Source organism: Lathamus discolor, chromosome 1 (assembly GCF_037157495.1).
Source record: "Lathamus discolor isolate bLatDis1 chromosome 1, bLatDis1.hap1, whole genome shotgun sequence".
Taxonomy (NCBI): Eukaryota; Metazoa; Chordata; class Aves; order Psittaciformes; family Psittacidae; genus Lathamus; species Lathamus discolor.
Genome location: NC_088884.1, coordinates 54,830,037 through 54,848,334, shown reverse-complemented (window position 1 = coordinate 54,848,334; position 18,298 = coordinate 54,830,037). Strand labels below are relative to the sequence as shown.

Sequence of the window (18,298 nt, the reverse complement as noted above, 5' to 3'; positions counted from 1 at the left end):
ATGACCCAGCAAGGTGATTCTAAGAAACGCTCCTAGAGGTTTTTAAGGCTTGGGTGGAGGCAGCTGCAGCTCATCTAATCTAGCATTGACAGGCATCCTGCTTTGAAGTTGAACTCCAGACTTCCAGAAGACCTTTACAACCAACAAGTCTGTGATTCTATAATACATACACTTAATAAGAACCAGTTTACACCTTTGATATCAATACAGGAAAAGGTAAGGCTGACTCAACAGTCTGCTTGCTAGCTTTCAAGGCACTCACAGGCCCACATTATTTGTTTATTAACAAGCTGAGAGCAGGGATCTCCTTTGTGAGATCATTTGGTTTGTAACATCGTTTGGGAACTGCAGTATTAAACAATGTGTGCTTATTTTAACAAATCACATGTTGGGTACTTGACTGCTTTTTATGGGAGACACCCATGACGTAGTGCAGTTCATTGCACTGAGTTTTTGGGACTTCAATCACTTTTTTTTTTTTACTTTTTTTTTCCTAAGTTATTCCCTATTACTTGTTCTTCACTGTGAAACTTTCCATAAGCCCTCTTACTTCAAGCCTTTCATACCTTCTTTATAAGGGTGTTATCAGTCTTTAGAGTAACCTACCCTTTTTGAAATTTGGTACTTTTATTTACTAAAATGGATTGTGACACCTTTGGTGCTCACTTCTACACAGAGAAAGCGAAGTGTTATATAGACTGAAAATAGCTTCAATTTAATCAAAGTACCTTCTTCAGAATAGACCTGCCAGGTCTCTGTGTCCAAGGGGGAAGAACAAGAAAATATTCTTACCTCATTTTCACCTGATTCATCTGCTTATCAGCAACACCAACTTCTTGGCCTTCAGTCTTGGCAAAAGAAACTGTTATTATGCCATATCACATCCACACTCTTTCATGTGTTTCTGATTGTAGGTCTTAAGAGGATGACTTTCGAAAGATTCTCCCTTGTGCCTACCCTGAATGCTAAGAGAACGATAATAAAAATGATAAATTTCTAAAATAGACAATGATAAATTTACAAGACCCTTTTAGGCCTGATCTTCATTGTTTTTTTTTTTTTGGAGAGTGAGTCAGGAGGTAATTGCTTGTATTTTATTCTTGGAATATCCTTATATCACTAATAAAATCGCAAGGAGGAATTTCTATTCTTATTTGTACCAGTGCAAATCCAGAGAATGGCAATGCTCACCATGGAGTTCTTCAGGACCTACACCACTGTAATAGGGTAAGCGCTCATCTCAGTGCAAGGCAAGGTATTTTGTTTTACCAGCAATTCATGTAGACAGAGTCAGGGAAGTCAGAGTTTTAGCTGTCACATTCACTTAGTTGCACTAACATGGATAGCTAGTCTTAAAAACTAGTATTAACTGTTGCCTGTCCTTTTCTTCTTCTCATCAGCTCTTGCTCATATTCCCCACAGAAAACCTGCTAGGAGATCAACAGTGAGTGATAAAAGCTGCCTCTATATATCTGTTGCAAATTGCATCCTGGTGCATTAAAAAATCATTTAAATTATTTTGCTATTAGTTTTCTCTTCCAGGATGCCAAACCTTGCCCAACAAACCCCTATTTAAGTGAAGAAAAGTTCGGTCAGCTACGAGCTGTTGGACTCATTATGTTTATTTGTGTTTTGAAGATTTTCAGTATGGGCTTTATTTGTGGAGATTTCCAAAGGAGGCTGACCTGGGAGTGACAGTTTGGCAAAGCAGGATGGAAAAAGCTAAGGAGAAAAATATGTCCCTCAACAGTTAAAGATCTTTATTCTTTCCTTTATGTGTGCATAACAAATACATGCAGGGAACAGACTGCTTTTTAGTCACACTGATGAAACAACAAGAGCATGGAAAAATCTAGTAAAGCTGAAGCAACCCAGAAAGAAGTTCCCCTGCATGGGGTGCTGAGCCTGGGAATTCTCCATATGGAGAATGCATGTCCAGGCAGTGCCAGCAGGGCACAGGAATGTACAATGTAGGATGGAGAATGTCATTGAGAGGGCTCCAGTGGGAGGGTTTTCTTTACTAAACTCTCACTGCTGAACAAAGGCAATTCTTTCTGTAACCAGATAGGAAAGGTTTGCTCCCATATGCTATTTGCCTTTTAGCCTGAGCTGTGAAGAGATGATAGAAATGATAGAAAGAGTAGAAAGAAGCTTGCAGGATATCAGGGTGACAAATTTTAGCAATATAATCAGGTTTTTGTGTAAGAATTCTTCACTGACAGATGGGATTTCCTTCTCCTCCACCCCCCAGGTTTTGTTTGTGACTCTGATGAGTTGTTTATAGAGATGTCTCAGCTCCAAACTCTTGCATATGATTATAAAGCTTGAGGGAGCTTCTATTTGTAACTCAATAACCATGATATGTCCCTGCCCACCTAAGTCGCACGGGTGTTCTTCTGTTACTCATACACAGTCAAATTCTAAAACCTTAAAGCTCTTTTAAAATGGCTACAATACCCCTCCTACTGCACAATTACCTGATGATCCATGTTAACACGCCGTTATAACCTCCAGCTCCACAAAAAGATCACAGAAATATGTGAAGAAAACCAGCTTTCTAAGTACTTTGGTGAATCCACAAGAAAGTAAATAAGAGAAAACTGTCAATTTGGCCATCTTTCCATCTTTTTATACTTTAGGAGCATGCTTTTCTCAAAATGGTGTTTTGTATTTCTTTCTGTGCATGTTCTTGTTTAAATTAATCCCATTTATTGGCTATCCTTCCCAGAGGTCTGTAACCTCTATGCAGGTGAGGAATGATAGCTGTGATCCATTTATAAAATAGATCTTAGCTACATATAAATAGCACTGAAGCTGTTGCCACCGCTTCAGTTCCCAAAGGCTGCTCAAGCTCATTCCTCCCTCCTTGACACTTCTTCAGCAGCCTTGCAGGAGCTTCAGAGTCACAGTTTAGACTGGAGATTTGCCTGTGGCACAAAATTAAGGGCTCTGCTGTGCTTCCTAAGCAAGAAGGGAAGCAGGCACCCATGCTTCATTAACTAGTGTAGCACACATCTGTTTTGAACTTCCGCATAAGCATGCATCTCACTGATGGGCAGGAATGGGGCAGACCCCAGAGTTACCAGGGGAAAAATTAATTCCTGCCTTTTACCACCTTTTCTTCTCAAAAGCTACTCTAAGTTTCACTCACTATGGATAGAAACTAAGGGCTAGTACTCAGCATGGTTCAGTACGACACTTAGTCCCTCCTTCCCCTGGATGACAGGGGAATAAGGGGACATTCTCACTTGAGGACACCTCTGAAGCAGCACTGATCCTTCCATGCTGCCAAGGCAGACCAGAGTTTGCCAGTCGCAGGCAAGAAAGCTTCCACCTGCCACCATCTCCTCACAACCCATTAACTCAGCCTGACTCAAAACACCAGGTTAAGCTATAGGCTGAAAGACAGTTTTAAACCCGGAAGTACATGGGCAGAGGGCTTCTCTGCCTTGACTTTATGGGTGAGACAGGTTCAGGCCATGGGCAGAAAACTACTCCAACCTGAAAGTGAAGTAGGATGCTCACTGCAGAACTGGACCTGTTAATCTCTGCAGCTAGGAAGATAACCCTGACTCTACTAGCACCAAATAAATGTTTTCTTTCTTTGCCTTCTGCAAATAATATCGGTGGGGCACCTCTCTGGAGTCAGAAAAGATGGATGCTGCAGCTGGTGCTGCTGCTACCTATGAGGGAGGAAGGGAGAGGGAGCAGTGAGTGGAGAGACTGGCACAAGCAGAGCAGTTTTTGCTGCAAGTGAAGGTTCTCCAGCTGGGGCTGTGTAGGAGGGAGCAGAGATTCTGCCAGAAAGCAGAAAGGTGGAGGGTTTGTCGTGACTTTGGTTTTGTTTTTTTAAACACAAGCTAATTTTATTCTCCTGTGGCCCCTTCCTCATGTAGAGCTCTCCAAGATAGGAGTTCACGGCACTTCAGATCACACCAAAGACGTGTTACCAGACTGGCAGACAGGGGCTTTGTCAACAAGCTCAAGTATTTTAAATCAGTGACAAACAGCCTACCCCAAAGTATCCCCTCCCTATCATCAACAAAACATGTTTGGTCATTATAAGATTTCTTGTTCTAAGGCGACTCCTAATGTCTGTATCTTTGTGGACTACAGAGCTAGAATGTGTATGTGGGTACATGCAGCAGAGACAGCAAAATAACAGCTGAGATCCTTTTAAAAGTTGTGCAAATCCAACACGGTTTCAGGGGGGTGGGGGGAAAGAATAATTTAAAATCCCCAATCAAACTCCTTATGCTTCTTTCCCACCCCCAGTTTGTCTACACTCAATGAACAGGGATGACAGCAGCTCTGTCAAGAGCGCTGCATCGGTATTTTCCACCCGCATATGCTGTACCCAAGCAAAAATGCCTCAAGGCCTGCCCCAGCTGTACATCCCCCACAGTGCAGATAACGTGCTGAGAGGCACTGTTTTGGCCTAGTAATCTTGTTTACATATTTTCCTGCTGTGTTTTATTTTCTGCATGCCTGTGCTGTAATCTTATTTACCAGCTTTTCAGCCCCAAAGGTAAAAAATAAAAGGAGATACCAAGAACAAAAAAGAAAATGCAGGATGCTCACAGAAATGCCCTTGTTTATCTCACATAGGCAGTAATACGCTCTTTCACCGCCGCCCTTGCTGCCATATGGCAACTTGCACCTCTGTATGGAGTGTTCCCCAACTTCTGCCTATTTTTCTGACTGGGCAGCACAAACTAAAGGGATTTGTGGAGTGACAGTTAATTCAGATAATTGTGTTTTCCTACTGCCTGTGTAACGGAAATGCCAGAGCTCCGGGGGCAGAGGATTCCACGTGTGCTTGCATGCCTTATGTAGTGCACTGTATGCCTGCAGCTGCCCTTCCCTAGTCCCATCTGTTGGAGATTGATGTTGATTTTGCTCATCTTGCCTCCTAAAAACCCAGTAATAATAATGAATGAATTCAGTGTTCAGTAGAGTGTTGGCGACCGATTTAGCTGGGCATATTGCAGGCACATGCTCTGCAAGGTTTCTTTGCTACAAACACACGAGTCTATGGATCTGAATTCTGTGATTAAACATCCTATCATAGCCAGGTCTTTGCACCACATTCACCTCTGGGGATTTCAGTCTACCACCTTTGTTATCAGTAGGAGACTTTCCTGTTGTGTTTCCTTACTACCTTGGACTTCTTTAATTTTAGGCACAAATCCCAAGCATAGGTCTAGTTGGTGGTTAGGGACAGAGTTAATTTCTAAGCAAAGTACCTTTTTTAGGTTGAATATATTTTTATCCAAGTTAAATTTTTACTGTAAATTAAAAGCTGATAAATAGAATCAAAGATATTTTCTTATCCTAGTCTGAAATATAAGCTTTATAAACCATGCACATACTTGCCATTTTAGCTTTTCACCCCAGCTCAAAGTGCAAATTATCCTCAAAACCTCCTAATTCTCAAAGAATGAGGAAACTCAGTTCAGCTACCTACATGCTTTGATCCCAGCATGCAACATCACAGGCTTCCATGTCTATCATGAAAATCTTGATCCATCTAGATGTACAGATCTTACTAGAGCAACCCACATAGCTAAGATTACGAACCTTCAAATGGTTACAATTTTGTGGTTATCTTTTCTTGAAGCCCCTTACCAGTTTCTTCATTGAACAGGAAATTCTGTACCAGAGCAAACCAAAATTTACTCATCCTATGGCAGATACTTAAGGAGGAATGCTAGAAACAGAACATATGCTCCTGGCTCCAGTCAGTCAATTTTAGGGGACTTCCTCAAATGAGGGCTGCATCCTATAACTGTTTCTTTTTCAAGATTTCTATCCAGGCTGTGCTCTGCTGGCTTTACCATAACAAGAAGTAGACACAAAGTACTGGGTCTTTTTTACTGTGCATATGTTGCGGTTCCATGCATTTGTCAGAATTCTGCAAAAGTTAGAGTAATAATTATTCTTCACTTCAAAGCCAATGCTTCTCTTCAAACTATAAAGAGAAGCATTGATTTTTCTAGATGATCTTAAGGTGATTTCCAACCCTAACTATTCTATGATTCTATGATTGTGAGAACAGAGAACAATGGACACTGTAAGACATGACTGTCCTGGCACTATTTATCAGAAAAACGGAGCAGGAAAAGTAATGAAGAGAAAGACCATTTGCCATATCTAATAAAAGCAATTTTTGAGAACAAACAGCTTCCTTCTGGAGATCAAAACTCTTTTTCTATACTCTAATAATGACAAGGAAAAGTTAGAAAAAAATTAATGAGCATGCTTTTGGCAAAACAGTAGCAATTCAATGAAATAAATAAATGAAAGAATATGTCCTATAAAATGAAAGATGTCCTATAACTAGTAACCCTTATTAAAAGCCAGCTCCAGATGTTTGTTTACATTAATATCCCTTGCTACTGATTGTCTAGATCATCTACTGAGATGTCTAGATTTGTGTATTATATTTGCAAGATGTAACAGGAGTCAGAAGCTGTCATTTTTGGGTACAAGACAAAATATGACTGCAGTCAACAGTGCTGTGAGAAAGGTATACCTTGGTGTAGGTAGGTACAGAGTCAGACTAGTCACCTGTCATCATGACCACTGTCATCTCTCACAGTCCTCAGACATCTCTTTGCAGGTCCTATTGAATTTTCACTGTGGCAAATATCCTTCAGAGTAGCAAACTGAACTGTTTCAGACTTCATTGTTTAAATGGGACACTTTTCTATTTATATGATTAAAACGACTGAATACAGGCTTGGCATACAGCATTAAATGGACAAGGATGAGAAATGTCTTCCCCTCTTTGAATGCTTTGTAAGTAACTATATGTGATGGAGTCTTGCTTGCAGCAAGGATATGTTCCCAAGACAAAACTGACAGGAAACTTTCCCATTGACTTCTCCAAACTTTGGAAACCCAAAGGAATGTCACAGGAGTAAAACCATACCATTGTACAATGGCCTCAAGATTCTTCTAGCAGTGAAAGTCTTCTAACAAATATGCTAAAAAAAGCTGAATCTCCACAAAGCAGAAGAGTCATTGAATGTTTTAATGTCCTTGCTCTGAGGGATTTTCATGTCTATGAATGCTCATCGCCCACAGAAGTTTGATAAGTTCACTCTAAGATCAAAGGCTATTTCCAAATGCTCCAAGATCTACTCATTAAAGCTTCAGCCCTGCATCCATTTGTGCATGTGTGCAGCTTGTGCAGGTCAAATAGGGCTACACTTAAGCACAGAATTGAGCACCTCACTAGATCTACCCACTACAAAAGAGAAGCCCAGAAAATCAAATGAGCTGTAAAGAACTTGAATATCCACATAACAAAGGTGAAGGTCCACCAGTTACAGGCCTAAGGCTTGCATCAGTGAACAGATTCCCCAGATGAAGTCATTCTTCTTACTAGAGAGGAAAAAAGATAAAATAATAAAAAAAAAAAAAAAAAAGATTGTGCTTCATATAAAAAAGTTTCATTTAAATGTAGTAAAGCTCTCAGGTTTTCAGGGTGTATAAATCAGAAGAGCTCCAGTAATGCTGAAGAAATTAGGCTAGCTCATGTCTGCTGAGAATCTGCCTTAAAGGTTCTAAAAAGGCAGAGCCAGGTCCATTCAGTTTAAAGGGTAGCACAGGAAAGTACTGTCCTCACACTAACTGAAAGCCTTCTCTTTTGTGTTATCTTCAAATGGTAGAGCAAAACAACCTCCACCTCTTGGATCTGCTGCTTTGCTGCTCACTAGGCTCATTCACCGAACAGCTATTCATCAGAAGGCATTGGTTTTGTCTGTTTTCTGCCTTAACTGTAGGGTCCATGAACAAGTCAGCGGGATGTGGACTCTCATAGAAATTTTAGATGCTGTACTCAAACTAGTATTTGTTAACTTCCAATGAGAGCCATATGCTTGGAACTCATCTAATATACCTGCTCAGAAAACTCATGCTAGGCCATTCAACATAACCAAACCTTTGCTTTTCCAGGCAGATCTCCTGGGCTGTAATCCTTCTTAAACACACAGTGACAGCAAGATGTGAAGGGTTAAGAGAGCACTCCTTAGAAACTTGCAAATTCTGTGACAAAGTACATATTGTAGGCATTTATTTATCCCTGAGCTGCAGTGACATAAACGACATGTGCAGCCTGATAAAATGGGCTGCACTCCATTGACCCTCATGGCTAATACCAGTTCTAAACTTAGCCATAGTGAGAACTGAAATAAAGAACAGACATCTTTAGGGAACAGGAAAATCTACTTTTCACATCCAAATAGCCTTATGAAGAATTATTCCTGAGCTGAGCTTACTGCTCACTGGTAATTTTTTCACCATCTCAAATCCTGCATCGGAAGAATTTCAAACTGTGACAAACAAATACAGATTAGATATAGATATACATCTATAGATATAGATTAACTCATTTGCAATTATCACTCATTATCATTCAAAAACTGCTACAGAGTTAAGCACATGTGATATGGTTCTGCAGAATGGGGACAGAATTTTATTGAGTTACAGATGGATAAAAGGCATAAAGAATACAGGTAATGCACATTTTTGAAATAGCAATATAAACATAAACATGTTCAAGTCAAAGTCACATGAAAAATCAGACTAATATTCAGATGCATTTTAGACTTGTATATACAATATCTTTACGCTAAAAGTAGAAATACAAACTCCACATCTCAAGAATACAAAATAAATAACAAAACTGAATGCAAATAAAAGGAAAAGAACAAATACTTGAATCTTCTTCCAGAATTATGAAAAATTTTGATATGTAAGAACCATGGTAGATGATGCTCAATCTATGACAAGAACTCATGTATTTCCAAACAAAATCTCAAACAGTAAAGTCTTCTTGTGCTTGGGAGTGAGTTCAAAGCATTGGAACTTTTATGGGACCCCTGCATGCTCCTTTTGTGGTGCTGAACAATTCCTCTACGAAAGAAAACTCCAAGAGGAACAGATTTTCAACAATCTGAATGATGAAATCCAACTCATTAAGACATATGCTTGATGGGGACTTCCCAGTTATTTATGCAGGAGAAAATTTTTCGGCAACTTCTAACCCAAAATTCCTTGAGAACAAAGAATAAATTGGTTCAGTTTCAGTCTCTGAGTCGGTTTCTTCCCAATGGCCAGGATCTGCAGGAAGAAAGCAATCAGACTTCTGTTACGCAAAAAGCTATAGTAAACATCAAGAACAAATTGTTAGGCTCCACACTGGATACAGATTTATGGCTTACAAACAAGTGAAAAAGCATCATTTCACTTTTGTTTCAAGGGAGTTAATATTAATTGAATGACACTAAGCAACATCAGTGTATTTTCTTGCTGGAAATGTCTTCTTCATCAATTTGTTTGCATAACTAAATATCCTAGAGAAAAACAGTATTGTTTCCACTCTTACAGTTCTTACAAATTAGATTTTTATGGTAGAGTTTTTTTCTGTCCAGAAAAATAGGTCACTTCCCTTGCAGTAATACACACAATTTGAGGCTATGCTTCTGCTTGCAGTGAGTACACTGACTGCAACTATCCCTTCAAAGTGGGCACATGCAACTGACTACTTCAACTGGTCAAATCACTATTTGCAATGGACAAATTTCCCCTAACTGCAGAGTTGAACCGAGGCCTAAATACTTAAGCCTTTTTTCTACTTCCAATCTCCCTCTCTGAAAATATGGACCATAAATATCCTCTCCCAGGAGATTAACCCTGGAACTTCATTGGGCTTAAAGTTATGTTCAAACAATGTCCTAATGAAAACGGTGGCTATTGAATAGTAAATAAAATGTGTTCCAAGGGCATCAAATCATGATTACAATGACTTCCATTTTTGTATAACTTCAAAAATAAGCATTTTTTTCTTTATGTATTGGAAAATAAAGACTTTATATACAAGAATAAGTTAAGGAGATGGAAATATAAATGTAAAAAATTACAGAAAATTGCTTAATAACAATATTTTAAAACCAGAAAAGATATTTCCAAGTAATTTCCTAGACAGCCTCTGTAAGACAAAACACATATTAAAAAAAAAAAAAAAGAAAAGGGATTTTTCAAAGTAATTTCAACTTAATGGGATCAAAGAAGCTGGTTTCAACAGGGTCTGAAAGGGAGCAATTGGCATTTTGACCTTAAGTGCATACCTAAACCATACTAATCTACATACTCACCTGCCTTAAATCAAGAGATCTTAAACTGATTAGGATTAAATGGTATTTCTTTTCATCATGTGTGCTTCACTTCATGAGGCAGCCCTGGAAGGGCAAAGAGAGACAGCCCTACAAAGACTGCTCATTCACATTCTGAATGCTGCAGCATGGAGACCACACAGCCACCTCACTGCTTGTCACAGAAAGTTGCCCTGCCATTTGTCTGTATGTTCCCCAATTTTGGCAAAGTTTTTCACAGTGCTGGCAATGCCTGAAGGTGACTTACATGTTAAAAAAAAGCAAAGTGAAATTCATTTGAAAGATTTTGGACTGCATCTGTGTGAAATAAAATAAACATTTCTCCCCACTCGCAAATAACAAAGTTTCTATCAAAACAGCTGTCTATGTGTTAATCTGCAGTGAAGACTCAGTGCCAGAGCTGTCACCCTTTGAACTTCAAGGGAATATCCTGCTGTCTTTATGATGCCTGGATTCCTGACTGAATTGAAAACTAACATGGTAATAGGCTTCCTAAGCTCTGAATAGCTCTCTGAAGATCACTGCCTTGCTCCAGTGATTCTAAAGATGTCAAGGTGACTGGGTTAGATACTTTAAACTAGTTGAGCTGAAAACAACAGCTCCATAGAAGGGGTCCTGGTTTTGTTCTAAGTGATCTCAGAATGAAGCTCAGCCAGAATGGAATGGCAGATTTGAGTAGAAAACTATGGATTCACATTTCAACATAAAATACCTGGCTTTTCTTCTGATTTCACTGATTCTAATTTTTTTACTTTTTTTTTTCTTTTCCCAACTAATTAATAATAGCTAGAATCAAAGATGAATTTTATGTCATTTTTTTACAGCATTTTCATACTTGTTTTCTTTCTTTTCTCCTCCTGAAGGGAAAAGAAGAAAAAAAGAAAGGTTGAAAAAAAGAGAAGGGCTTTAAAAGAGATGTAATTTTAATTTTTGAATACATAAATCTATTAAAATGAGGTTAAATAAACTGAACTTGATGTTTTCATATAAAATATAAAAAATATGACTGCTGCAGAAGTGGCATTTTGATATTCTTTGATGATATATTTTCTATTGCAGGAGCTTCTTGATTGAGAATTTTCAGCTAACTTAAAGGCATGAGTATTAGAAGTCCCTGCAATCTGGCATCCTGAGCCATAATCTTTCAAAGTAGCGTAGAGATTTGTTTTGAGCAGTACAGCATCTACGGTATAACATTGTCGTATATGTAATGCAAGCTAGGATAACACAGGGTAAGAGATTAATATTAGGCATCATACTGTGCTCTGTTATTTTTATCCTGCTGTTTCTTTCACTCACCATCTCATGACTCACACCCTCCCCACACTGGAATTTCTGTCTCAGTCTCGTGGCTCACTGGTGTTAAGGAAGACGATGCTGTGGAAAGCCATCTGGAGAACAGCGCTACTGCACAAGCTCCAGGTCGCTCTTGAAACCAAAGAGAGACAATATCACTTACTGATTCATCACACAACTGTTCTGACTGTTGTAGCGTTTTTAGCAAGCTGTCTTCACTATTTGTGAGGGTTGTAGTTCTGTTTTTACAGCCTTGGTGATGTGGCAGGATATAAGGTGGCAAAAGCGTTCCAAGTTACAGATAGTCACATGGAAAGCTGACATTGCACAAACTTTTAGAAAAATTAGAGGGCTCATTCTGTGAGGTGATAAAGGGCTCTTGTGGGACAGCTTAATGAAATTCAACATCGGTAAAAGAGCTGTTCCTTACACTTTTCTTCATTAACTTTATCTCAGAGATATGGTCTTTGATACCACACTAGACTGACCATCAAGGATATATGCTTCTTGAGGCCAAACCACAGTTACTTGATGTGGGATAGGAAGGCCAGGTCACAAGAAGAATTAGATGACTAAATCCTTGCTAATTGAACACATACCTACTGTGATCCAAAATGTAGACCACTAAAATCCCATTCAGTTTGTTGCTGTGTAATACTGCACTCATACTTCTTAGTGGACTTAGTTTCCCAAGCACCTAGGCTCTGGCCTCTGTTTAAATCTGGAAGTAATACAGTGTTCACTAGTTAGGAAGTTAAGTTCTACCACATCCCAGAAATTAGGATGCTCAGAGGAAGCATAATTATTTTCTCTTACGTCCTAGGTGAGTATTAAGAGCCCTTGCTAAAGAATCCCAGCTGCCTGTATCTGAACTTTTCATCTTCTTGAGGGCACTTTCTAACCAGTCAGAAGCCAAGATCACAGAGGCTTCACTCTTTATATTAACCGCAAATGTTCCCAAGGCTGGAGGGAATAGCACCTGAATCAGCAACTGGACACTTTAACATCCTTCAAAAAATATTCTTACCAGAAAAATTAACTAGCAAATCTCTGGCTAGAAGGTCATGTTTTCTCCTTTTTTGTCCTGTCACTTTAAAATATGAACTTCACTGGAAAAAGTCAAAGAAGCCTTGGCCACAGAATACTTATGTCTTGCCAAAAAAGGCATTTATGTGGTGAAAGGGGAATAACATCCTAAATCAGGGATGAAAATTCCACTCAGGAGCAAGATTACTCTCAGGTAGGTTCTAGATCAATGGCCAGACCAAGGTCTGTAAGGATCTTGGAATGTATCTAGCCAAAGTAATCTGCCTTTTTGCTGAGATGGTAGGTAGGAGTCAGCTTGGCTCCAGATGAAGGATCATTCATGTTCCATTGTTTTATTCCAGTTTTCACATAAAAATGAACCAAAGGATCTCAACTACCTTTCATCTCACGTTTTTAGATCCCCTGGCAGCCTGCTTTTCCACTCTGTTAAATCTGGTTATACAGGTAACACTGGAAAACATAATGCATGCTTTATTTAGAATCATAGAATCATAGAACAGTTAGGGTTGGAAAGGACCTCAAGATCATCTAGTTCCAACACACCCGCCATGGGCAGGGACACCTCACACTAAACCATCCCACATAAGGCTTCATCCAACCTGGCCTTGAACACTGCCAGGGATGGAGCACTCACAACCTCCCTGGGCAACTGATTCCAGTGTCTCACCACCCTAACAGGAAAGAATTTCCTCCTTATATCCAATCTAAACTTCCCCTGTTTAAGTTTTAACCCGTTACCCCTTGTCCTGTCACTACAGTCCCTGAGGAAGAGTCCCTCCCCAGCATTTCTATGACTGCTTTGTTCTCCAAATTTGCCTTGGGGCAAACTTTCTACCTTATCACCTCAAGTCCTTCATGTGGGTTTTTGATGGTAACTTAGAGAATAGTCAGCTAATCTTTTATTAGTTAAGAAGCATAATCCAGCAGAGACACTTTGCTGCTCAGCATCCAGACACCAGCTCAAGTCACCCACCACATCCTCTGCTCTCTCTTCTTGTCATCCATACCTCATGTAACTGGCTGCCTGGAGGGCAGCAGATGTGCATGATGAGAAGGAAGACTGAAGGCTTGCACATCCACGTCGCATTCAAATGTCAGGTCTTCCCTGAATCCAAAGGGCAGAAGCTTCCCTCAGCCCACCCTCAATCTAGAAATGTGACCCCAACACAACAGTCATGTCCTTTCTCTCAAACAATTCCTCCAGCTGGAGGACAATCAATGTAAGAGCCTGAGGAGAGCCTCAGGAGGATGTGATTAGTGACCTAAATGAAGCCTGTGCAAACTGCGATAGCAGCTTCCACTAGAATCTCTTCCACTAGAGTCAGCACCTCCCGGCAACAAATGCTGCTGCAGTTTGAAAGATGATTACCAAAAAAACCCCAAACACAAAACCATAAAAACAGCTGAAGGGAATTGGAGCAACCAGAGAAAATCTTGTTAAAGCAGCAGTGTCCTGCTGTGAGCATCTGTGAGCTTTCTGTTCCATAGATAGGCTCCTCAGTACTACTGACTTAAACAAGTTTTCACTTGTCAAACTCACATCAGCAGTCTTTTAGAGTTACTTTTGCTCTGAGCTGCAGCCGCTTGTCCTGAACCTGTATTTGTCTGCAGCAGTTCTAAGCTGACTGTAAGCATTAAGTGGCCTTTTACAATATCTTACTTTTCAGCTTCGTCTTATCATCTCAGAGGCACAAAAGGCCAGGAAAGCAATTGATCAGAACAGCCAGGGAACCACTTGTAAGGAGGAGCTCTCCATTCACATGAGACTGGGTTTGGGTCTTTGCACTTCCTCCCACTTGTCTCCTCCAACACAAGGAAAAACAGATGCAGGGGCACAGTCTTTTCTGCTCACTTGTAGTCAACTGGTATACTGCGTAGAGCAAAGCAGGGGACTCCCTCAGTGAACTATTTTCTTCAGAGGATGTTAGGTCCACAGAAGAGACATTTTTCACAAACACAGACCTTTCAATTTTGGTGGGTAGTATTTATTCTGCTTCGATCGTCTCACTGTTTCTCTTAAATTTGAAACTGGTACCTGTTACTTCAGTAAAAATATACTTTTTTCATAGGAAGTAATGGGGAAAATTGATTTCTGTTTGTTCCTCTCTTTAACCTCACTTGCAGAAGAACCGTAATGTAACGTATTACAGTATTGATCCTGTCATTCACTGCTTTTTGCATAAGGCTTCTTGAGAACTGTGCTCTTTGGGAAAGGTTTTCTCAGCCAGATAGGCTCCTTACCATCTCTAGGAGACAGCAACTTGCAATTCCTACAACATGGAGCAGGCTGGTATTTTAATGTCTCTTTCTGTTAGCTGTTTGTACGTGGCTGATGGGCCACAAGGCACTGTAGACTGAAAGACTACATATCTTGGATGGTAGCTATGCAATTTTTTTCCTGAATCAGCATTCTGGATCACTAAGCATGTTACTAAGTAAAACAGTGCAAATAATGGTTTCACTCAATGTGACTTCACTAGCTAACAGTGAACACTATCGACCGCAGAGCAGAAGACTGAAAAAGAGAAATTAAAAGGGAGGATTTCTGTGTCTTGCCGCATTCACAGATGAAGCAGTCAGGAGATTGAATGAAGCTTGGCCTATGCTATTCTTTGATACATGTTAGGCACTGGATGGGATCGCTTGTGGGGAACAAAAATAGAGCAACAATACAATTCCAACCCTTTAGCGGATATCCACTTGGAATTTTAAAGGGCCAGATCAAACCCCAAGTTGGCAGCATTCTGATGAGGAACTTGCACCTGAATGTCTATTATTTATTCATGCTGATGAGGTGAACTATTCTTCTTTCATATTACATGAAAAATCATACGGTTGGAGTTTATGGAGAAAGGAAAACAGAAATTATTGGGTGGGGATTAGAGCATGCAGTGAAGTCTAATGTGGGTTGTAGAGGACTTTGGTTGACTGGCTGTCAAATAGAGCAGCCCACAATTTCTTCACACTTCTTCAAGGCTTCAGGAGGTTTCATTCACCTCTGATAGCCTAAGACATCAAGACCAACCTCTTTTTCCATTCTGAACTTTTAATGAGAAGGTCAGTGAAGCTCTGATCCTATGACTGTTGGTGTGTGTCAATATAGCTTTTGAGTTTGGATATTTACATCGTCATCTGAAAAAAAAAGCTTTTTGTCACTGGTAAGCAATAAAACCATGGATGTACTTTTCTCTTCTGAACTCATTTTAATTCTAGGCTGGGAAGTTTCGTCTTTACCTTCTACTGGATTTCCCATGCTCATTTTAAATAAGATGCTTAGTAGAAAAAAGACAAACCCTAGTATGATTTTCTGTTAGTGATTCAGAAGGAGTTGGGACCTAGAACGTAAACTCAATCCTAAAATGTAGTTAATAATGATAATTTCTGGATAGAATTGATCAAATTGCCTCATATTTGTCCACTGCATCTCCTGTAACTGCATCTTAATGGCAAATGGAGGCCCACTGTTGGCTGTAAATGTTATCTGGTACTGAAAACAATAAAGAAGGATGACAGTTCATCACCAACAAGCACTTCAACTAATTGATGCAAGATTAAATACTTAAAAATAAAATGGAATCTTTAAAACACAAGAATTTTGCCTTGAACAATAAATGTAACCAGTTTCAGGACAAGTATAATACTACACTTGGAGCAAGAATTAATAGGAAAAGATTCTGCAAAACTCAAATGTCACAACTTGCTATTTCAACACCAGAACTTTGTGAGATATTTCTCCATTTTACAAAGAGTTTCTAAGAGTAAAGGTTCATACTTTGTTTTTTTGTTTGGTTTTGTTTGTTTTGTTTTTTTTTCCCAAGAAACGACAAGTAAGTTTTGGATTTACCAGTATCAACTGATTTATGCAACTTTTAAACTTATCCTGTCCATGAATTAATTAGTTGCCAATCTCATTTAAGTGAGAACAGCACCAGATGGCGAGCAGACAGACTTGCTTATTAAAGGGTTTTACCAGAAGAACAATTCAGCAAATATACGTCTGAAACCCACTATTGACACTGAAACAAACAAAACTTTCCTAAGAAATTATCTGATGCTGTGACTGGGTTCAGTTTTATTGACAAAGATCAGTATCCTTTCCTTGAACTGTGCTCTGTCTAAAATAGAACATTGAGCTCAGTTATGACCCCCGTGAAGTCAGTAACTCAGTGCCAAGAGTCTTCAACTGCATCAGGACTCGGACTATTGTTTTTAAGACAAACACTGGCAATTACCTAATCTGCACGCTTTGACTGCCATGGTGTTAGACTAGCTCTTTCATTTCCACGCATGCAGTTTAATTAGATTGGTCGGATACATTCAACAATATGAAAGCAATTACACTGAGGCATCGCTTTTCCTCTGTTCCTGCTTCTACACAGGCCCTGTGAGGGCAGACTGTTTCTCTTTGAAGGGGGAATGTAGACCAGGAGAACACTCCCATCAGAAAAACACAGGGTTTGCTGAAACAAATATAATATAACATAGTATTAGGTCACGTTTCGGGTCTTGCAGCTACTAGCTTGCCTAGACAAAGGCAAATTCCGGCTGGCAAGGCACTGTTGAGTCTGACAGCATCTAACTTCAACAGGTGTTGCTAGAGCCTGTAGGAGGTGGTGTGTCCTCACGGAGGCTGTCAAAACTATCAGGACAGCTTGAGAAGGCAGTCTTGCTAAAGGCTTTGCTGGTTGTACAAAGAACCAGGCCATTCACAAATGCAAAAGATGAAAAAGCACGTTGCAGGAGAGTCCCACGCACCCACAGCCAAGACACACAGTTTTACGTTCACTATAACACTTTAGCATCTCAGAAATAAGATCATTGCGCTCAGAATGGCTAGTGTATACAGTCAGTGTCCAACAACATTCTCTGTTGTTCCTCTTACATTAAACCACACAACAGCCTAGTTTGGCCTCATAAAATCTAGAGAAACAACTAGATCCCAGCAGGTCATAACCTTCTAGTTTGCATTCAAAGGACAGTCAATGCATGTTAATGCGTTAGTCATTTGTACCGGTGGAGTCTGTACCTGCTTTAATGAGGCTGAAATGTCCACTGTTAGTGACACATCTGGTGTAATTGTGCGAGAAGACCAGACAAAGATCCCCATGATCTTGTTTCACTGAATATTTAAATTTTCTCTGGAAAGATAGAAGTGAGATAGAGTCACCTGCAAATGCTCAATTTATTTGCAGTAGTTGGGATGAAAAGGAATCTTGAGAGATTCCTTCAGAGAACGAGGAAAGAGGTAGATGAATACACACCAAAATGGCCGGTGAAACTTGCAACCACATCTTTTGTAAAGAAAAAATCCTCACATGTATTACAGAGATCTAAATCTTTGTATATGTTCCAAAAAAGGGCTTGAGCACCTCTGGGTATGTCTATACAAGCTGTTGAAAAGAAGCCAGCTCAAATTTAATGTTTAAATCTGAATCAGCCTGACACTTGCCTCAGTGAAGTTTGAAGCGACCCGGCTGCCATTAATTCAGATCAGTGCTCTACTTCAGTTACTAAGAAAGACCACCAGTGTAGACAAGGCCTTCGTTACTTGCAAAGTGAAGGCTTGTGATAACCTATGCAAGCTGCAGTTAAAGCTACAAAGATGCTAAAGTGCATGTGGAAAAGAGACTGAAGCTGAAAATGTCATGTCATCTTTACCTTAATCAGTGTATCAGCCCCTTTAGGGATCCTGTGTGCAGCTTTAGACGCTGGAGCTCAGAACAGATGAAAAGACTTACAGGAAACATGCTAATGACCCAGGGCCTCAATAAACT

General features: G+C 39.8%; 1 protein-coding gene across 2 annotated transcripts in view; it reads right to left on the bottom strand.

Moving 5' to 3' along the window:
• Positions 1–8,440: 8,440 nt before the first annotated feature.
• LOC136010600 (potassium voltage-gated channel subfamily A member 5-like) overlaps positions 8,441–18,298 on the bottom strand; it is a 33,096-nt gene continuing 23,238 nt past the window's right edge. The window contains exons 2-3 of one of the 2 annotated variants that reach the window (XM_065672045.1): positions 11,481–11,609; positions 8,441–9,129 (exon numbers count right to left, since the gene is read on the bottom strand). The gene's annotated coding sequence lies outside the window, so the exon portion shown is untranslated. The remainder of the gene's footprint in view (positions 9,130–11,480; positions 11,610–18,298) is intronic. The other variant, XM_065672055.1, reaches the window with a different exon arrangement.